Raw genomic sequence first — 23,979 nt, forward strand, 5'->3', positions numbered from 1 at the left:
GGCCGGCATTGGCTATAGCACTAGCTGGACCTGTAACATGCATAAGACAACCCCACCGCCTCGCAGCGAGGAGTGTCTATAGGACACATTGCCCTGCCATCGTATGTACATTTTGCATTTGTATCATGTTTTGTAGTCCAACCCTTAACCTTCTCAGACTCCTCAAAGGCAGACCCTACACATTTTGGTGTAATTCACCATATAGAACAACATAGGAGACAACCCTTGGGGCTAATTACCGCGGCCCCACCACGACCCTTCTACACCTTGGGGATTGGCCCCTCGATGTATCCCTAACACATATAACACACACGAAACAGACTCCACTCTTAGTACCAATATTATATCGTTCCAAGAATGTACCAATCCTCACTTACTTGTCCCCTTGGACCCACTATCTAGACCTACAGCTTGGGTGCCTCTTTCTCTCTAGCGTGGGTCATTTATACTTCAACCAAGTGCTATGCATACCAGGAATAGATACCATGTGTATATGATTCATATAAAAGTGTATGATTTATTTTGCACAAACAATTATGGTTTAAAATTAGCCTATGTGTCATGCAAAAACAACCCTTTAATGAATTTCCGCTAATATGCAATGCTACGTTGTAGGAACCTAACACCAAGGCTAACCCCCATGAAGCTAGATCCATTATTTCTAAATAAACCACATCCTAAATGTTATGCATAAAGGGAACAATCAAACTTTGTATTATTTCAATGCTTAAACTATTGTATAACATCATCCTTCCCCTCACCGTTTAAATTTTGCTACGGTGCATAGGTGTAGAGGGTTTTAATATCATTTTTTGTATGTAAAAGCAATAAATACACACTTGAACACAAAGAACAAGGCCAAACTGAGGCTTAACCTCATGCTTCAACCCGGTCAGACAATCACATACATAGATCTTATTTTTCCAATTTTTTTGAACGCAATATACCCTTTATTTTTCTTTTTTTCTTTATTTTTCCTATTTATTTTTAATAAAAAATAGGTATTTTCTAGTTTTTTTCTGATGACTGATCATTGGAACTGAAACTCAACAATTTTTCTTATTTTATCCCATGTCCACTCATTTTTCCCCATTTAAAATCAAAGGAACTATCAATTTTTATTAAAATTAGTGTTTTTTTTGGATTTTGAAAATTTATGATTGCTGTAAATCAATACGGGTTTTGCATAACAGTGATTACAGCCCTCAAACATAATGCAAGGGACATTCAAATTAAATTTCAGCCCATGCACACACCATTTAGACCATGAATGATAAAAAACAAGCAAAATTCTTTCATAAAATAGAGCATACCGCCTTTTTGCGTGTTTGAGGTTTTGTGAATATTTAATTGGGACTATGTATCGACCAACCAGCCATGGATTTCAGCATAGATCTTCAGCCTTCAGCCTCCTCATCCTCTTGGAACAATTCGGTGCCTCTCTCGGACAAGCATCCATCACCCGATCCTCTTCTTGATTCTTGCCACATGAAGTGCCTCTATGCAGGAGAGAGAGGGAGGAGAGAGAAAGACTAAAGATCAAAATTTCATTCCCTTCATCATATTGCATGTGGTTACCATCAAAATCTTGCCCTCTCTGCATAGATCAGGGATCTCCCCTTCTCTCTCTACATGATTGAGCATCCAAGATGCACATACATCCCCAAAAAATAGGGCGTCAATCAAAAAATGCCCCTCCCTGCATCACGACATATTTTTGCATGTTTTCTTCATTTAGAGGTTCATTTCATTTCATTTATAAATTTTCCACTTTTAAAAAAACCACTTTTACACTACTATGGGTTGTGGAAGGACACAATATGGCCACTATGCAGGCACTTATGGTGGTACAGGTTATGGAACTAGAGGTGGATCGCCTAGAGGTCACCTATTTGCTATGGAGCATGTGCTTGGGAGCACGATTCACCCTCTTCGTGATAATGACTGGTTTTGGATTTAGGAGCTACAAACCACATGACTCATCATGCTAAGAGGTTTGATATCAAGGCGCAGATGCAGAACGAGGAATATGTTGCCACTGGTGATGATACTTTGCATAAAATTACTCATATTGGTAGTGTACCACTTATTACTAGAGATGGGATTAATAATAAACTTGGTGATATACTTTATGTGCCCACAATAATTGAGAACTTAGCATCGGTTGGTCAAATGACAGATCAAGGATTGCAGGTGAGATTCAATAAGTTTGGATGTTTCATTGAGGACTTCCATGATGGAAGACCTGGCAAGGTGATTGCTCATGGTAGAAAGAAAGGGAGATTATTTTCTTTGGATGCAGGTACTCCAGTGATTCAAAACACTATGTATGTTGAGAGAGGACATGGGCAAGATAAGGATGTGGAATTATGGCATAGAAAAATTGGTCATGTCAATTTACAAAGATTGAAGCAAATGCAATCAAGACAGATAGTTCGTGGTCTATCGCATTTTGGATATGTGAATTTTAATCATGTTTCTGAGGCTTGTCAATTTGGCAAGTAGTCCAGATCGCCATTTCCAAAGAGAGGGAGAATAAGCAGCTATCCTTTGGAAATGGTACACTCAGATATTTGGGGCCCATGTCAGAATGTTTCCATGAGCGGAAGATGTAGATTCTATATCACTTTCTATGATGACTTTAGCAGAATGACTTGGGTGTACTTTATGCAGCATAAAAGTGAAGCACTTGAAAAGTTCTTGGAATTTAAATCTATGGTTGAAAAAGAAGTTTGGATGCTACATAAAATGTTTGAGGTCAAATAATGGTGGAGAGTACATGTCATATGAGTTTTGTGATTTCTTGAGAGATCATGGTATCAAAAGGCAATTGACGTGCAGGTACATACCTCAGCAAAATGGTGTGGCTGAAAGGAAGAATCGGATCATTGCAGAGGTTGCAAGGGCAATGATGAACCAAATGAACATGCCATTGTCATATTGGGCAGAAGCAGTGCATACTACAGTTCACATTATGAATAGAACACCTACAACTTTGACTCATGAATATGTCACCATATGAGAAAATGTATGGCAAGACACCCACTGTGGCATACCTTAGAGTCTTTGGATGTGTGTGTTATGTTCATGTTCTAGATGATTTGAGGGAGAAGATGGAACCAAAGGCTGTAAAATGTATTTTCTGTCAAGATTGTGGGAGAGAAGGAAGGAGTCTCGCTTGAAGCTTTCTTGCTTGCACAATGGGGGAAGACACACAAGGGTGGAGGCTGAAAACAGTTTTCCTCTTCTTAGTTGTGTAAGCCAAAAGAACTCAAGTACAAAGAAATAGAAGAACCCTATATATGGGTCTCAAACCAAACTCAACTAACTAAGGTGGCATACTAACTGAGCCACGAACTAGAGTAGATAAGGATAGCTATCATGTAGCTATTATTCATGGGCGGTGTACCAACCGCGTCTGCAACTGACAAGTCGGTGACATAAATATACAACGGTCACCCTGGCGTATCACGAGTGGAGCTCGATATCTCAACACTCCCCCTCGAGCTCAATCCCAATTCCTGCACACCAAGCAGGTCTCTGAACTTGCGCAGCTTCTCTGCGCCCAATGCCTTCGTGAATATGTCAGCTACCTGATCCTCTGTGCTGACATAAACTAGATCAATAAGACCTAGTAAAACCCTCTCTCGCACATAGTGATAATGCACCTCAATGTGCTTTGTCCTAGCATGATAGACTGGGTTATTTGCCAAGTGTATACTACTCATGTTGTCACAATAAATGACAACTGGCCCATCTGTAGACTGATGCATATCATAAAGTAGCTTATGCAACCAAGCTACCTCACATGCAGCCATTGCTGCACCCCTGTACTCAGCCTCTGTGCTCGACAAGGCAACTGTAGGCTGTTTCTTGCTGCTCCAAGTGACTGCAGCACTCCCAAAAGAGAATACATATCCACTGGTAGATCGTCTATCAGAAATACTACCAGCCCAATCAGCATCAGTGTATCCATGCAACTGTATCTAAACCCCAGTCTCATAAAATAGTCCATACTGCAATGTGGACTTCACATACCTAAGTATGCGTCTAGCCGCATCCAAATGTGGTTTCCTTGGAGCCTGCATAAACTGACTTACCAATCCAACAGCATAGCTCAAATCTGGCCTGGTAATAGTCATATAAATCAAACTTCCTACTATGCGTCTATACATAGTAGGGTCTTCTAGAAGCTCACCTGCATCTGTGCTCAGCTTCACATTTTGCTCCAAAGGAACTGAAATAGGCTTACAACCTGTCATCCCATATTTGGACAGCATGTCCAATCCATACTGCCTCTGCAAGAGCTGTATCCCACTTGGTGATCTAATCACCTCAATGCCCAAGAAATAACGCAGCTCTCCCAAATCCTTCATCTCAAACTTCTGCTTCAATAGCATTTTCACATGAAGGATATCTTCATCACTGTCACCTGTCATAATCAAATCATCAACATAAATGACAAGCAGCATAATACCTTTCTCTGTTTTTCTCACATAAAGTGAGAAATCTGCCTTGGAAATCTGAAAGCCAATAGTGACAAGATACTGTCCTATCTTGTCAGACCATGCTCTAGGTGCTTGCTTCAAGCCATACAAGGCTTTCTTCAACCTGCAAACAAACTCAGGATGAACAGCATGCACATAACCTGGTGGCTGCTCCATATAGACCTCTTCTTGCAAATCACCATGCAAGAAGGCATTCTTTACATCCATCTGATGTAAAGACCATCCCTTTGATGCAGCCATAGCAATGACTGCTCTTACGGTTGCCATCCTTGCAACCGGACTAAATGTTTCTTCATAGTCAATGCCATATGTTTGTGCATACCCCTTGACTACTAATCTTGCCTTGTATCTGTTCACAGAACCATCAGCATTGTGCTTCACCTTATAAACCCACTTACAGCCAATTGCATTCTTACCTTTAGGCAAAGGTACTAACTCCCATGTAGCATTTGCTTCCAAGGCATCCATTTCTTCATCCATGGCTTTCTCCCATTTTTCTTTTCCCATGGCTTGCTCAAAAGATGTGGGTTCTGGTTCCTGTATCACTTTGACCATATATGCATAGTGAATGGCTGTAAATCCATCATATTTCAGCCTATCCACAGGATACCTAGCTCTTGTAGACCTGCGCAAAGTAGGTTCACTCCCAGGTGCTCTCAAAACATCCCTGGTCTTCCTTACTCCAGGTGTAACAATAGAAGGAATACCCAACTCATCATCAATGCTCTGTTCTGAGCCACTGGATTCACCATCCACATAAGAGTGACCTGCATTCACATCAAACATGGGCTGATCAACCTTCTCTTTTCCTTTTCGTGATACCTGCATACCACTATCTGCATTGCTTTGAGAAGATTCTCCTGATCTCAATCTGCCTGTCCATGGCGAAGAATGTGAACCACTGCTAGAGGACGCTCCAGGTCCACTAATATTTTGTGACTGCTGCTGTGAATTCTGTGTAGCATTACCATTTTGTGCATCTTCATCATCAATCACATTTACTGGTTTATACCAGCTACTCATCTCATCAAAAACAACATCTCTGCTCACTGTAAACTTACGAGTAGAAGGGTTATAGCATCTATATCCTTTTTGCTGCAGAGAGTAACCAATAAAGATGCACTTCTCAGCTTTTTGATCCAACTTGGATCTCAGCTCATCTGGCACATGTACATAGGCAATGCAACCAAAAATTTTCAAATGAGAAATATCTGGTTTCCTACCAGTATACCTCTCCTCTGGAGTCATTCCATGTATTGCTGCAGTGGGCGTCCTGCTCATTATGTAGACTGCTGTAGCAACTGCTTCAGCCCAATAAAAATCTGGCAAGTCTTTTTCATTGAGCATGGCACGAGATACCTCTCCAATATGCCTGTTTTTCCTTTCTGCAATTCCATTTGTTGTGGGGTATAACTGCATGAATATTGCTGCTTTATGCCATGCTCCTGCAAGAACTTTGCAAACTCATTTGAGAGGTACTCTCCCCCTCCATCTGACCTTAGGCATTTTATCTGCAAGCCTGTTTCTTTTTCAACCATAGCTTTAAGAGTTTTGAAATGCCCAAAAACTTCACTTTTCTTTTTCATAAAATACACCCAAACTTTTCTGCTATAGTCATCAATAAAACTGACAAAATAATGACAGCCTCCAAGAGATGCAGCTTTAGTTGTCCACACATCAGAGTGAATTAATTCCAATGGCTTCTCACTCTCTTGAACATGTCTAGGAAATGGTTTCCTTGCCTGTTTTCCAAAATGACAGGCTTCACATACCTTATGCATTTCTGCAACCTTGAATTTGGGCAATCCTGCAACAATATTTTGGGCCTGCATTGATTTAAGTCGCTGTACATTAACATGACCAATGCGTTTATGCCAGATATCAATATCTGCAACTACACCGGTCCCATGTGCAAACATTGCTGCACTCAATTCAGACATGTCTGCATCCAATGTAAACATTCTGCCCTTCTTCTTTCCTTTTGCTATCAAGCGACCTTTATTTTTCATATCCTCAACAAAGCATCCATGAGGATTAAATCTGACCTGCAAGCCCTGTTCAACCATTTGACCAACTGAAACCAGATTCTTGGTGATATTCGGGACATGAAATACATCGGACAGGTATTTCTTTTTCCCACCCTGCATAGACAAGGGAATTTTTCCAATCTGCACAATAGGATGTGCAGTATCATCACCAGTCTCCACAAATCCTGGTTTTTCCATTTTCCTTGCATCCTCCATCCATTCTGCATGACCTGTCATGTGGTTTGATGCACCTGAGTCAACATACCATACATCATTGCTTTCTTCTGCACTTGTCATAGAATTGTTCATGTGCTGCACCATGAACAAATGCTCATTTCTGTCATCACCCTGTCTACTAGAAGATGCATAATTCCCTTGTTGCAGTTTTCCATTCATGATGTCATTCTGCTTTTTATAGCAGTCTTTAGCCATATGACCCATTTTACCACAGTAGTAGCATTCAACATTACTGTTTGCATTTTGGCCTCTTTGCCATCCACCACGACCTCTTTGGCTCCCCCTGCCTCTAGAGTTACCACGTCCTCCTCCATAGGACTGGTTTTCTTGAGTTTGCTGCATATTCTGATTTCTGCCACGGCCTCCAAATCGGCCTCCTCTACCTCTGCCTCTACCTCTTCCAGCATTTGAGTAGAAGACAGCTTCTTTTGAAGTTCCTCCTGAAGAAGATGCACCACCATTTCTCTGTTCCTCAGAAATTAGAAGAGCAATCAACTCCTCAAAATCAGGAAATCTTTCACGAACTGAAATGGATGTCCGAAACTGTGCATAATCCTTTCCTAGACCATTCAAGGTCACGGAAACTAAATCATCATCTTCCACTGGCGACCCAATGGAAGCAAGTGCATCTGCAATCTTCTTCACCTTCATGTGGTAGTCGTTGATGCTCATACTTTCTCTTTGCACATTATGCAACTCTTGCTTGAGCTGCATTTTCCTGGCTTGCGTATTTGTGCTATACATTTTTGACAAAGTATCCCATGCCTCCTTTGGCGTACTTGCATCCTGAATATGCACAATCATAGAGTCTGAAATACTGATAGACAGCCAATACATAACTTTCCTGGCTCTCTCATGCCATGTTTTAAATGCCTGCATTTGTTGTTGATTGGGAACATCAGGAAGAACTGGTTCTTCTTCATTTCCTGCAACAAATTCCCAATATCCTTTTCCCATAAGGAAATTCGTCATTCTAAACTTCCATGCCTGGAAGTTGTTCTTGTCAAGCTTTTCAGTGACAATTTGTGAAAGAGAATCAGACGCCATTACAGAATACTGCAAGAAATTCTGTCACTGCAAAAAACACAGCTTCACCCTCACAAGGGCAAATCTGCAAAACTGGCGAAAGTGGTATTTGACCACACAGTCACTTCCTAGTGACGATTTTGCATAAACAGGAACCAAGGATGATTCTGAAACTCCCAATGTCTCTGCGCACAAGCATACGATGCAATTTCTACAGTAACTTTTCACCGACCTGTAGAACAGTGGTCGCACAGCATAAAACTGAGCCTTTTCTTGAGTGCGTGCAGAAAACTTCCGTCTGCAAAACAGGCCCCGAAATGGCCTCAAATAAAAAAAACAAGGTCGCCATGGGCTAAAGCCCTCTCCCGCAGCATATACTGCCCTCTTGCTTCACCGCGAAGGGCGTCTCAACCTGAGACAATGCACTCCTGCAATTTCCGGCTGTGCTACCTGCAGAGATCTGCTCCCAAAACAGGAAATGAAAGCAACACTGCTCCTCTTACCAGACCACCGCGAGCTTGGCTTGCTTTCTTGAGCTCCTTACCACGAACAAGGCTCTGATACCATGTCAAGATTGTGGGAGAGAAGGAAGGAGTCTCGCTTGAAGCTTTCTTGCTTGCACAATGGGGGAAGACACACAAGGGTGGAGGCTGAAAACAGTTTTCCTCTTCTTAGTTGTGTAAGCCAAAAGAACTCAAGTACAAAGAAATAGAAGAACCCTATATATGGGTCTCAAACCAAACTCAACTAACTAAGGTGGCATACTAACTGAGCCACGAACTAGAGTAGATAAGGATAGCTATCATGTAGCTATTATTCATGGGCGGTGTACCAACTGCGTCTGCAACTGACAAGTCGGTGACATAAATATACAACGGTCACCCTGGCGTATCACGAGTGGAGCTCGATATCTCAACATTTTCCTTGGATATCCTGATGAGAAGAAGGATACAAATGCTATGATCCAATGAGTAAGGAAGTATACATAAGCAGGATGTCAGATTTAGTGAATATGGATCATGGTACAAGCCCAGAATTGTAGTGGATGTTGATTCCTATGAAAGTAGTGATGACGCCTATGGAAAAAAAAAATCAGCAAATAACAAGGCTGAAAATTAGCATGTAGAAGATGTTTCAGGACCTGAAGAGAATGTGGAAAGCAGTGGCAGTTACAGTCCATGGAATGGTAGGTTGAGAAGTGCACAAACGAGTGTGGAAGTTGCAAAAGGAAAAAGACCTATGGCTGAAAGTTCAGAAGATGAATCTATAGATGATGAGTATGGCATTTCACATGTTAAAACATTTGGCACTAGAAGTGCAGGAAAGTATGTTCCACCACATGCTAGATCAGTTGAGATACATGGTAGTGTACCTCAATTGAGAAGGTTAGAAAGGGTAAGGTATCCGGTCGATAGATTGAATTATAATGGGTTCATGAAGATGCATTATGCATACATGGTTTCTTATATACAACATGTGGAGTCTACTTGCTTTGAAGAAGCAGTAGAGAGCAAATAGTGGAAACAAGCAATGGATGAAGATACAGATGCACTAAGGAAAAACAAGACTTGGGATTTGGTGAAATTACCTCATGGTAAGAAATCCATTGGATGTAAATGGATTTATAAAGTCAAATGTAAGTTAGATGGTTCCCTTGAGAGGTATAAAGCAAGGCTGGTTGCAAAAGGATATGCACAAACTTATGGTTTGGACTGTGAAGAAACATTCAATCCAGTAGCTAAAATGATGACAGTGAGATCGATAATTGCCTTGGCTTCTATCTATGCTTGGAAGCTTTATCGAATGGATGTGAAAAATGCATTTTTGAATGGAAACTTAGAAGAGGAAGTATCCATGGATCAGCCAGAGGGCTATGTAGACCCAAAATACCCACATTATGTATGCAGGTTGAAGAAGACATTATATGGACTAAAGCAAGCACCAAGAGCATGGTGTGATAGAATCAGCAAATTCTTATGCAGTATGGGATTTTAGCAGAGCAAAGCTGATTATTCACTTTATGTGAGGCATACAGAAGATGGTATGGTTGTTGTTGTCATCTATGCTGATGATCTCATTATTGCAGGTACACTTCAGAAGGAGATCACTGAAGTCAAGCATGGGTTACATAAGGAGTTTGATATAAAGGACCTTGTTTTGATGAGATACTTCTTGGGTATTGAGGTTATTGACACACCTCATGGTAATGGCTGATACAAAGGCAATATGCATTGGATATGTTGAAAAAATATGGCATGACAGGATGCAAACCAGTTGATACACCAGTGGATCAAAATGTTAAGTTGATGGATGATGGATTTTATGTTGAGGATGTCACTATGTTCAGAAATATGGTTGGTAGTCTTATCTACTTACCATTACAAGACCAAACTTGAGTTATGCTGTTGGATTGATAAGCTAGTTTATGCATAAACCATGCAAATCACATTTGGATGCAGTGAGAAGAGTTCTTAGGTATGTGAAGAAGACAACTGGATTTGGCTTGTTTTATGAAAATGGAATCAAGCCTACATTGTTTGGATACTCAAATGTAGACTGGGCAGGTAGCTCTATGGATAGAAGATCTACTAGTGGCTGTGCATTCTCATTTGGGTCAGCCATGGTAAGTTGGAGTAGTAAGAAGCAACCTACAGTTGCTCTATCAAGCACTGCACCAAAGTATAGAGGCATTGCATTGGCAGCATGTTAGTAGACATGACTGAGATTGATCTTATATGACATGGGGATAGGGATTGATGGAGGAGTCATTATGTATTGTGACAATGTTAGCAGCATTATGTTGGCAAAGAACCCAGTCTACCATGCAAGGACAAAACACATATAGTTACACTATCACTTCATTAGAGAAAAATTCATTGATGGAGAGATTGACTTGGTCCATGTGAAAACAAATGACCAAGTTTTTGATATCTTTACCAAATGATTAGGTAAAGATAAGTTTGAGTATTTCAGGAGTGCACTTGGAGTATTACCTTTGCAAGCTCATTCTGAGGGAGTGTTAAGAAATAATGCATAGTCTAAGCCTTATCCTATGGTTGTATTAAGTAAGTGTGTGAGAGGCTCTGTAAAGTGCCCTAAAGGTCAAAGTGTCTATCTTTTTGAGAGAGACTTGGAAAAGTGGACTGTAGAGAAGATAGTATGAAGATGAAGAAGAAGAGTACGAAAAAAGCTTGAGCCTCCATATCCGTATCTCAACCACCTTCTGTTGTGCACCCCCATCGAGTCTCTCATCAAATTTTCATGATTCATGGGCGGAAGGTCGAGTGGTGAAAAGGCCAACCACAGGAATGATGTTTCTCTCCTAGAGAGCTTTCGGGTTACATGGAGCTTTGGACACCCCTTGCTAGGTCTAGAATGGAGTTGAAGACCTCCAAGGCCCCCAACGTATGGGCATGTTGGGAGATCCTATTCTAGATAAAGGATTGAGTTTGTAGTGCCATGTGATTTGGACTAATCACGTCTACAAGGCAGAAGGGATACTTCTATTGGAAAGAAGTGAGAGCCGAGTTTTGAGCCCAGGATGTGCCTAAAATTTGCCAAAAAATCTGGGATTCAGGGGAAAAATATTTAATATCGAAGGTGGCGGCTGCAGCTAGGACGATTTTACGCATTAAGTGAAAGACGGCTTTTAAAAGGCGCCTGAGCGACACTTGTGGATTTTTGATAATTTTTCCGACTGCCGTGGGGGATGCCAGGAGTTGCCAGTCAGTGCAGGATGTTAAGACGGACGCGCAGGATTTTTCAGAGCTCGAAACGGAGCCCGGACAAGAAAGAGACCACAAAATGGGCAAGATTTGAAGAGGTGGACAACTTTGAGGACCAAAGGGGGGGTGCCCTTTGGGAATTTTAACCCCCTCCCCTAAACTTTTATGCAATGAACATGAAAAAATATAGATATGGCGGCCTGTAGCAGCGCGCGCATTTTTCGCCTCTCCCCTCTCATGGATGACGATGCCGGGTTGTGAATAAGCCATGCAACCGACATTGGGCCTCATCTTCTCCCTCTTGGTTGATGATATCGCCGGTCTTCGCACGAGGAATGGCTGCCTGGATGAAGAGAATAGATTCTAGTATTTCTCTTTCCTCCCTCTCTCTCTTCCCTATGGGCTATTCATGTGTACCATCTTGATGGAGGAACCGGGGAGGGAGAATGAAGGAAATGGTGATGGAAATTGATGGAGATGCTGAAGATTCAAGTACAACATTGGATTGAGAGCAATGGAGGCTCCATTTGCTGGTTATGCAGTCATTCAAGGCATCTCGAGTTTCGTAAAAACACGGTATGATCATTTTTATGAAGAAAATGAAGGATTTTTGATAGTTTATGATGATAATTATGTTCTTATTGGATAAAAATTTGTTTGTGGGCTGTTTTATCATGAGTAATTGCTGTTTATCAGAAAATATTGGTTTTGCAATGATTTACATACTTTATTTAATTCCCGTAAACCCGAAATGCAGTTTTTAAGTGGCAAAATGGTAGTTTTTCCGTTTCGGGTGGGTAAAAGGTATTCCCATGGGGGGAATACGGAAGATAAATTGAATGTTAGTATGCTGAAGTGATTGGAACAAGAAAAATTAGAAAATATTATATTTTATTGCTAAATAAATTAAGAAAATAGAAAAAATAAGAGAAAAAATAGAAATACGTCTTGAAAAAATAAGGAAAAATATAAGGATTGTTTGTGGATGTATGGTAGTGGCAAAGCATGAGGTTTGGCCTCAGTTTGCCCTATCTATTTGTCAAATTTTGTGATTTATCACTTTTTATACATCAAAACATGCTAAAATGAACCTCTACACCTGTGCAACGAAAGCAATACCTAAATGTAGGGGGTTGGGATGTTTGAATGGTGTGATTTGCGTGCTGATTGTTGTTGATTTTTTGATGCATATCATGACATAGAGCTCGTGTTATTTTGATTAAGAGGATAGTAGCACGAGTGTTATCTCGGCGCTATCCTTTCATCGCCGCAACGGGTTAGGGAATAAGCATTTGAAAAGCCTGGTTGTGCACAAACATGTGTCTGATTTGAAAATGATGTTTGAGCACTCTAGGATTATTCACTTCGCATGTGCATGAAACCATGGTATCGGAATAAAAAAACCTGGATGCATAGCACCTGTTTTCAATGACAATGATCCACGCTGAGTGTGAGAGGGCATCCTAAGCCGTAGGATAGACGTTCCTTTCTTGGGGGATTATTTAGTAAGGACACATGGTATCTCCTGGAGTCTTTCGAAATGAAGAGTGGAGTTTGTTCGTTTGTTTTATATGTTGAGCAGCGCATCAAGGGGCTAATCCTTGCGATGTAGGAGAGCTGCACTGCGGCCGCGGTGTTACTACCGAGAGGTTGCCTCCCATGTATGTGATTATCATGGTATTGATTGCCAATGTGTATGGGTTCTCCCTTTGAGGAGTTTAGAAAAAGGAAAACGTTGGACTACAAAACTATAAAACTATAAACACATAGATTAGGCTTTAGGGTAGTTCACCCTTTAGCAGTAGATAGACGCTCTTGGCCCGCGAGGCCGTGAGAGTGTGTTTGTCTATTATGAGCATGAGGTCCGGCTAGTGCCAGTGCCGGCCCATTTCAAGTCCCATCAAGAAGGGATACATAATTTCTCCTGTATAGGCGAGAGACAAAGATTAACTTGAAGATAAGTTAAGGAACTTGTTTGAACTTGTTTGTCAATAGATTGCTTGCTCCGTTTTTGTATATGTGCTATAAGTTATGCGAATGAACCTTGTTCCCTAAAAGGCTTAATTAATGAAGTTGACTTCAAGTGTCACACATAAATGCAATAGGACCTAATTAGAAAACTAAAACTATTGAGGGAAGCGGGTGGGCAGAACCCCCGATGGGTCCATCTTATGACAGGGTGTGTAATATTTCAGCACAAAATATTAAAGAATTTTGACCAGTACACGCCCGCGCAAAAGCAGTGCTAAGTCATCTCCCGCAACGGAATAATGTTAGTGGCTAAGTCCTTACCCCGCATGCTTCAATAAACAGCTCACTGCATCGAGCATAGGAGGCCGAGGCTAAAAAATCGCAAGACCACACACGAACACCCTTTACGGGAAAGGCAAAAGGATAATGGTTGAAATTTTTGTAATTTTTTTAAATTATTTACCCCCTCCTCTTAGCCGATGCATGGCAGGGGAGAGGGAGTGGAGCTAAGTGGAGGAGAGAGGAGTGTGGTGTGGAGAAGCATGAGGGAGGGGAGGCATGCAAGCCATCCACTCAGGAGGCTATCTCCCCTCCCCTTACACACTATAAAAACCACCCCCTCCCCAAGCTTGAGGGAGGGAAGAGAGGAGAGAAATGATCGTGAGCAGCCGTACTACCGCCATCATGCTGTGCAGTCTGCGAGACACCCATGCTGCTATCGCCCATCCCATCGCCATCACCATTATCATCACTCTTATCTTTCTTCATCATCCTCTCCATCCACCCCAACATCACGTTTTCTTTCCACGTTTTTGACAGAGAAGCATAGAAGCTTCTGTAGAAGCTTCTAATTTTGAGCTTCCATAAAGCTTATTCTCCTGTGCATTGCGGGTTTGTCTTAAAACTCCATTCCATAAAGGCCGTGTCCTGCGTAGAAGGAAAGATCCCGGCAGAGAGGAGTTGATACACGAAAGTAAACCAAGAGAGAGTTGATGAATCAAATTATTTATATCATCAATGGCTCCCAAGAAAATGGCGAGAGGTGCTCATGCGGGAGTTTCTACCCCGAGCACACGCGTGGACATCCCTACGAGTCCTCATGCCTAGGTTCTTAAAAGATTAATTCCGCATAAAAGGAATGCATAAGGCATGTTTAATTTTCATGGGAAGAATGCATTTACGCATGTCTCTAATTCACATAGTCAAGTTAAAATACATTTGGGGAATTTATCTCCTTGGACGATTTACAAGAGTTAGTGCATGTTGTGCATTTGGGTTTGCTTGCATTTCCAAGTTGCAAATCCTAAGCGCATATTGCGTAGGTAAAAAAAGATGGAATTGTTTAAATGCATCGTTGATTGGCCGCGAAAAAGAAAAGCGCATAAGGCATTTAGGTAATGATTTTCTTCTTGTGGATTCGTATGAGATAATCATTGTCGTCCATTGGATGTTGTCCAAGTAGTTGCATTGCATGGAAATGAAACCATGAACTTGCCTATTGCATGCAAAGATGATTGCATTTTAAGTCAGGTTAAGTGCCGTAGAACGGATTAAGTCAACGATAGTCTTATGACATTCGTCATGCGTGAACTTCTTTTATTGAAGTTTGTATTTAGGAAAAGATGCATTTCATATTAAAGCTTGAATTCAATTGCATTAAACGAAAGGTTTATAGACATAGCTTTTGATGTAAATCTATGTAGGTTTTATGCAAGTTATCCCCCAAATTATCAATCATCATGATTTTAGCAAGGAAAAGAAATGGTCATTGCAAACCTTATAGTTGCATAGAAGTAAAAGTCTATGATTCGCATACTTGCATGGAATGTTGTATCTTGAATTTATTTATTTGCATCTCTTAGGAAAAGTATTTGCATCTCTTCTAAGCAAAGATCACTCTCGTCGCAAGACAATTAGATCGTTTTAGGTAAATCGCTTGTAATGGCATAACCCTCAAGGGATTCATAAAAGCATAACTAGTTGGTACGACGAGCACCTAAAAGTGCTAGGTAGGGTTTAGCTACATTAAAAATTCTGCCTAGTATCACACTTGGGATGCCAAGCCAAGACTTTTGATCCCAAGATCCTACCACATTCATGGAATGTTAGGGTTAGTTAGACGCCCATACAATAATGATCTAGGGTTTTTACCCTAGGGCAAATTGGCCTAATACTAGACTTCCAATTGAGTTTAGAAACCCTAGGGCCCAACGTTGTCGGCCTTGTATGGTTAGGATTGGGTTGGGTCAAGAGGACTCCCAAACCCTACATCTTGACCAAACATATTTCTTAACCAAGGAATGCCGTTTGATGGGACAAATGATCCCCCAAGTTAGGCGCGACACTTGTCTTGTTCAAAAAGTTGCAACTTCTCATGGCTTTGTGTTTAAGTCACAAGATAGATTTGCCACTCCTTGGGACAAGGTTGGCAGGTTCTAGTGCAAGTCTATTTTGCAAGAGGATGAGTAGACATCCTGCTACATCGCCTTTTCTTGGGCCGATTTGCCAAGTTAAGAGAAGTTATGTATTTCCTAGCAAGAAATTGACCAATCAAGTTAGGGCGACGAGGTTGCCCAAGATATACTGTCTTAATTTAACGAACCTAAGATTCTAGTTAAATTGGGTTAATAGGATATAAACCCTAACCCAAGGATAAAAGGGTACATAAACAACAAGACCCTTGGGATCTTGCCAAGTCGTACTTGATCCTGGATCGAATGTTGGATGCTTCAGAGAGAAGGATTGTTTGTATAGTTAGGAGCAATGTTTGTATTGCTTTGCTCAAGGAACTAAATATGGAAAAATAATTAATGCTTTAGGTTGAAGGCCTAGAGGGAGAGTCAGCATTAGTTACCCCCGACTGTTTGCATGACCCTAACCAAGGGGGTTGTTGGCTGCGCCGAGTATGTGGACCGAACCTCCTACGAGAGGTCTCTCCGTGTGTGCTACTTGGAGTAGGAGGACGCTTGGGTGCCAAGGGGGATCTGGCCATAAATCCCTTGCCTCCGGCTCCTACACAAGAGGCCGATGTGACTCAGGATTGGATCTCGAGACCCGCATACTAGTCTACGAGCGGAAACTTGGATTAGTAATCCCTGTGGATTGCTAGATTGCCTTCGGGCGGATTATGGATTGCCTTCGGGCGGATTATGGATTAGCCTACGGGTTGGATTATTATGATATATTCCAAAGAGTGATAAATAAGATCAATTGTTGAAAAGGAACTTGTTTGACATTGTTTTTCTATGTCAGTGCTTAAGTTACGTGAAGGAACCTGTTACTAATTGTCTAATTAAGGAAGTTGTTTTTCCTTGTTAAACCAATTGTGGTAGGTAATTAAATAACTAAAAAAACCCTGAGGAAAGTGTGGTGGATGTGGCCATGGGTCCGCCGTCCTACGAAAGGGTAGTCCCAGTTGGCCGGGAACTTTTCTCGAAGGAAATTGATAGCAAGGAACGATGACCTAGAATCTAGAGTACTAGAGTCCCAATTTATGCTGTTTTAGGGGAACGAAATGGAACTATGCCTTACGGGTAGAGAGGTCGAGCTTTGCATTCCTCTCATTTCCCATTATTCTTGAACCAAGTGCAACATGGATCTGCTTCGACTCTGACATTTTTGCATAAAGTAGTTCACTCAGGGTTCGACGCTAGTTACCTTCTAGGAACTTGATCATTAGGAAAACCTTGATTCAGGTCGATCCTAAGTGGGAACGGCCGAAATGCGTCCGCTTCATGGTAGACTCGGGAAGACCTAGATCGCAAACCCCGTGACATTCCGTGGGAGTGCCGAGCGGCGCTTTCTAGACTCTCTTCCGGATGGCCTGCTAAGACATGTCCTACGAGTGAAAGGTGGACAGTTACAGTTGGTATCAGAGCAAACCAACAAGAAACTAATTTACAAGAAAACTTAATAAGGAGAAGTAGAGGAAATGTTGCTGTTAAGAACATTTCCTTACTTACTTATCAATGCTGACTTGCAGAGCCACGAAGCATGGAACAGATTCTTGGTGTTCCAGGTTATGTTTATGACTGCGATGCGTGCTTTAGATTATCGACAAAGGCTAGGTATGATGAATATCCTAGATTGTATCTACAATCCTTCACCTCTATACATGGAACGGAGATGGATGGGTGATTCAGGAATTTATTACATAGCTGCCCACCGACTTGTGTACCTTTGGACCAACTTGAAGAGAATCAAGTGGATGGAGGACTTAAAGATCGTGAAGTTGTTCATCTTTGTTGAAGCTCATGCAAACGCAACCCTACATGTCGGTGGTCGAAAGGTTAAGCAGAACAAGTACGTGTACGAGGAACTGACTCGAGTAATCCCTGCCGACAGAATCAAGGTGTTGGGATGTTATGAGAAGAACGAGTATCAAAGGAAAGGATACCCTAAGCTTCCTATGACCTATCGATTCTTGAAAATCCATGACCCCAATCCATACTATTACTCAGTTATCGTAGCTGAATGTAACACAATTTATTCTCCTCGAATTAATGTATCAGCTTGTTCCATCTTTCCAAAAATAATTATACTCGAAAGGGCTATGTCCATATGAATGAAATAGAATTTTTATCAATGATTGTCTTGACTACGAGTACTGAAAAAGAAGTTAAGTGATTAAGTCACTTGGCTAAAAGCTAAATTGGGCATGTAATGTAAGAAACGCTTAGCAAGTTTTTAACATAAAGAATTTCAATACCTAGGCACAATCTCAAGTGCAGCTCCCTAGTACGACCCCTACACCAAGTACGGCCGTGATTCAGGAGAAGAAGTTTCTTCTCAAGCAAACCAAGCCACCAGAATTTGATGGCAAGGGGAGGACCGTCCAAATTGATGCTGAGATTTAGATCGAATCCATGGAGGATTATTTTGAAGTAGTTGGTACTGCATCCGCTAACCAAGCGATGCTCGCCAAATTGAAGCTTACCGGCGAAGCAAGACTTTGGTGGAAGCAGTGGTGCAGAGACCAAGGGATCTCAGAAGGCTTAGTTACTTGGGAGAAGCTAAAAAGAGCTGTGCGAGGAAGATATCTACCACCTGCCTACCACACACAAAAGATGAAAGAGTTCTATGAGCTGAAACAGCTTGGTCTATCTCTTGATGCTTACTATTCAAAGTTCATCTCTCTTTTGAAGTATGCGCCACAAATGGATATGACACAATAGGTGTCAAAGTTTTGTGCCGGATTAAACCCACCCGTAAACACCCGCCTCGAATCAATGCGCCCAACAGACCTTTAGGATGTGTTCATTCGAGCTGCGCCCATAATACAGGAGATGTAGACTAGGCCAAGAAATAACAAGACTTGGTCTTACAAGGATCAAAACAAAGGAGTGTATCAATCCCAGGCAAAGAGAGCGCAAGGTTAGAATAAGGGACAAAGGAAGAAAGCTAGGACCAACAATGTCAACAATTTTGTTCCTACCCAAGGAAACGACCGCAATCTCGGTTGCTTCCATTGCAATGATCCTGATCATTTCAAAAGGCAATGTCCCAAGCTTGGCAGAGGAAAACGTCAAGGACCATTCCAAGGAACCGCCCGTGGGCAAGGAGCCGCCATCAGGGCCAGAGGAAGAACCTCCAGTGTTGCCGATAAGGAGTTCGGTGATGAAGAAGATCCGACCATGGAAGCTGACTTCGAGAGAGCAATAGTCCACATGCCGCTCTTCACAAGAAAGGCATGAATTGCCAATTTTCGATGATTCAGACTCCATCGGATTATCAAAGTAAAGGTTTCAAAACCTTGATTGATTGTGGCAGTAAACATTCCTTCATTTTACCATTTTGTGCAAGAAGATTAGGAATAGCCATAAAAGATGCACCCACCTTGCTTGTGAAATTAGCAAATGGTCGTGAGGTCACTTGTACTAGGCAAACTGCTAAGGTGGAATTCCTATTGGGAGGAAAGTCAACTTCAGTCAGATTTAGGGTTATGAATCTAGGTATCCACGAGTGTTTGCTCGGAATGGATTGGCTTAAACCTAATGATGCCCACATCCATTGTGGAAAGGGACAAGTTTCCTTTCGAAATTCTGAAGGAGAATTGGTCACAACTCAAGGAGAGATTGGGAAGCCAAAAATTCAACTAGCCAAAGCATCTCAGATAATAAAAGGAGTTAGAAAGGGGCTACTTGTCTATTTGATTAAGCTAAATAAGCTAGATCAAAATCAGGAGTCTAGTGAAGAACCTTCATGGCTAAAGGAGTACGCATACGTATTTCCAGAAGAGCTGACAGAACTTCCTCCTCAAAGGGAAGTTGATCATGAAATCAAGCTAGCACCAAGAGCTACACCAATTGCAAAGAGACTATATAGAATGTCCATCCCAGAAGCAATTGAGCTGAAGGAGCAACTCACCAAGGCTACATCTGTCCTAGCAGTTCACCATGGGGAGCTCTAGTGTTGTTCTAGAAGAAGAAAGATGGAACGCTTCAGCTATGTATTGATTACAGAGGATTGAATCAATCAACCATTAAGAACAAATATCCCATTCCAAGAATAGATGAACTTCTTGACCATCTTCAAGGTGCGAAGATCTTCTCCAAGATTGATCTCAGGTCTGGATATTATCAGATAACTATCAAGGAAGAGGATATCCAAAAGACAACATTCAGCACAAGATATGGACACTTTGAGTTCCTAGTCATGTCATTCGGGCTGACAAATGCACCTGCTACCTTCAACAAGTTAATGCAGGACATCTTTAGGCCATATCTTGATGACTTCGTACTCATCTTCTTCGATGATACCTTAGTCTACTCCAAAAAAGAAGAAGATCATGAACCCCAGCTTCGCATCGTCCTTGAAACAATGAGGGCACACAAGCTTTATGCCAAAAAGAAGAAGTGTGCATTCTTCAAGCGACAGATTGAGTATCTGGGATTCATCGTGTTAGTGGAAGAAATCTTAGTGGATCCGACCAAGGTCAGAGACGTTCTAGAGTGGTCAATGCCAACAACTGTCAAAGAAATACACAGTTTTCTTGGATTGACAGGATGGTACAGGGTCTTTATCAAAAACTATGCTTTGATTACAGCACCGATGACCGATCTACTAAAGAAGCAAACATCAATTGTGTGGTCAACTGCTGAACAGTCTAGCTTTGATAAACTAAATCAAAGCTTTGTATCAACACCTATCTTGAAACTCCTGGTCCTTAGTAAGGAGTTTGAAGTAATAATTGATGCTAGCACACTTGCCTTAGGATGTGTGCTTATGCAAGAAGGTCATCCTGTAAGTAGCATACTCTTCAAGGAAACTGAAGAGCCATGAGAGAAATTATGCTACCCACGATTCGGAACTGTTAGTTGTCATCCATGCTCTCAAGCTTTGGAGACACTACTTACTGGGTAACAAGTTTACCTTAGTGACGGATCATAAAAGTCTTAAGTGGATCTTTACCCAAAATGAGCTCAACATGAGGCAACGTCGATGGATTGAAGTGCTGGAGGAATATGATTTTGAAATCAAATACTGACCTAGAAAGGAGAATGTAGTTGTTGATGCACTCAGTCGCAAGGCATTTTTGAATTCTCTAATTTTGCAAGATCCATCAACAGCTAGATCTCTAGCCACAAAGATATCCATGGCAAACAACCCAATGCTTGAGCTAGCTAAAGAAGAAACATGCCATGATCCAACCTATCAGAAGATGCTAAGGGAGATCCCTATCAAGGATCAGGACCTGAAGCTACAGGCAAAGTATCTATAATTCTCTATCAATAGTGGACTTGTCTACTATAGAATGAGATTATGTATGTCGGCAAGCCAGTCACTCAAGCAAAAAATACTCTATTTCAGTACAGCTTACCATCCCCAAACCGATGGTCAAACGGAGCGAGTCAACCAAGTCATTGAGGATATATAAGGGCACATTGCTGCTGCGAGCCCAAAAAGTGGATTCAATATTTGCCACTGGTAGAGTTTGCCTAAATGCTTCTTACCAACAAACTATTCAGATGACCCCTTTTCAAGCATTGCATGGGCATGACAAACAAAGTCCTTTGAGCTTTTCAGATCCAACCTTGAGGGTTGAAGCCTCAAAGCAGATGCTGGAAGATATGGATGACCAAATCAAGTCAATAAGATAGGACATCCAAGCCGCCAAGGACAGACAGAAGGCTTACGCGGACTTGAAATGACAAGATAGATCCTTCGCTGAAGGAGATATGGTCTTCATTTGCGTACATCCAAAGAAGAGTTCCTTATCCTTGGGTAAATGCAAAAAGCTAAGTCCAAGGTATTTTGGACCCTACAAGATTCTCAAGTGCCTAGGGCCTAATGCTTATAGACTCCAACTCCCTGAGAACCTAAAAGCTCATAATGTATTCCCTATCAGTCTACTAAAGAAGTATGTACCTAACCCTAGTCACGTGCTTGATGATCAACAAGTTGTAATGCCTAGCCAAGGAGTCCTTGAGCTACGGCTTGACTGGATCTTAGATGTTAGGGAGATGCAATTGAGATACAAAACCTTGAGAGAATACCTCGTCCAACGGAAAGATTATCCCGAAGAGGATGCCACTTGGATGGATGAAAGTACTCTCAACCAACAATACCCCTAGTTCTTCTCGAGATGAGGACATCTTGATTCCTCAAAGGGGGAGAGAATGTAATATTTCCACACAAAATATTAAAGAATTTTGACCACTACACGCCCACGCAAAAGCAGTAATAAGTCATCTCCCACAACGGAATAATGTTAGTGGCTAAGTCCTTACCCCGCATGCTTCAATAAACAGCTCACCGCATCGAGCGTAGGAGGCCAAGGCTAAAAACCCGCAAGACCACACATGAACGCTCTTTACAGGAAAGGAAAAATGATAATGGTTGAAATTTTTGCAAATTTTTTTATTATTAACCCCCTCCCCTCAGCCGATGCATGGCAGGGGAGAGGGAGTGAAGCTAAGTTGAGGAGAGAGGAGCATGGTGTGGAGAAGCATGAGGGAGGGGAGGCGTGTAAGCCATCCACATGGGAGGCTATCTCCCCCGCCCTTACACACTATAAAAACCATCCCTTCCCCAAGCTTGAGGGAGGGGAGAGAGGAGAGAAAGGATCGTGAGCAGCCGTGTTGCCACCATCACGCCGTGCAGTCCGCCAGAGAGCATGGTGTGGAGAAGCATGAGGGAGGGGAGGCATGTAAGCCATCCACATGGGAGGCTATCTCCCCCGCCCTTACACACTATAAAAACCATCCCTTCCCCAAGCTTGAGGGAGGGGAGAGAGGAGAGAAAGGATCGTGAGCAGCCGTGCTGCCACCATCACGCCGTGCAGTCCGCCAGACAGCCACGCTGCTGCCACCCATCCCATCGCCATCACCATTATCATCACTCTCATCTTTCTTTGTCGTCCTCTCCATCCACCCCAACATCACATTTTTTTTCCACATTTCTGACAGAGAAACATAGAAGCTTCTGTAGAAGCTTCTAATTTTGAGCTTCCATAAAGCATGTTCTCCCGCGCATTGCGGGTTTGTCTTAAAACCCCATTCCGTAAAGGCCGTGTCCTGCGCAAAAGGAAAGATCCCGGCAGAGAGGAGTCGATAGCGAAAGTAACCCAAGAGAGAGTTGCTGAATCAAATTATTTACGTCATCAATGGCTCCCAAGAAAATGGCGAGAGGCACTCATGTGGGAGTTTCTACCCCGAGCACACGTGTGGACATCCCTACGAGTCCTCATGCCCAGGTTCTTAAAAGTTCCACATAAAAGGAATAAATTAGGCATGCTTAATTTTCATGGGAAGAATGCATTTACGCATGTCTCTAATTCATGTAGTCAAGTTAAAATACATTTGGGGAATTTATCTCCTTGGACGATTTACAAGAGTTAGTGCGTGTCGTGCATTTGGGTTTGCTTGCATTTCCAAGTTACAAATCCTAAGCACATATTGCGTAGGTAAAAAAAGATGGAATTGTTTAAATGCATCGTTGATTGGCCGTGAAAAAGAAAAGTGCATAAGGCATTTAGGTAATGATTTTCTTCTTGTGGATTCGTATGAGATAATCGTTGTCGTCCATTGGATGTTGTCCAAGTAGTTGCATTGCATGGAAATGAAACCATGAACTTGCTTGTTGCATGCAAAGATGCTTGCATTTTAAGTCGGGTTAAGTGCCGTAGAACGGATTAAGTCAACGATAGTTTTATGACATTCATCATGTGTGGACTTCTTTTATTGAAGTTTGTATTTAGGAAAAGATACATTTCATATTAAAGCTTGAATTCAATTGCATTAAACGAAAGGTTTGTAGGCATAGCTTTTGATGTAAATCTATGTAGGTTTTATGCAAGTTATCCCCCAAATTGTCAATCATCATGATTTTAGCAAGGAAAAGAAATGGTCATTGCAAACCTTATAGTTGCATAGAAGTAAAAGTCTATGATTCGCATACTTGCATGGAATGTTGTATCTTGAATTTATTTATTTGCATCTCTTAGGAAAAGTATTTGCATCTCTTCTAAGCAAAGATCACTCTCGT

The sequence above is a fragment of the Lygodium microphyllum genome, chromosome 24, assembly GCF_053477565.2.
Source record: "Lygodium microphyllum isolate KBCC chromosome 24, Lygodium_microphyllum_v1.1.10, whole genome shotgun sequence".
Lineage (NCBI taxonomy): Eukaryota > Viridiplantae > Streptophyta > Polypodiopsida > Schizaeales > Lygodiaceae > Lygodium > Lygodium microphyllum.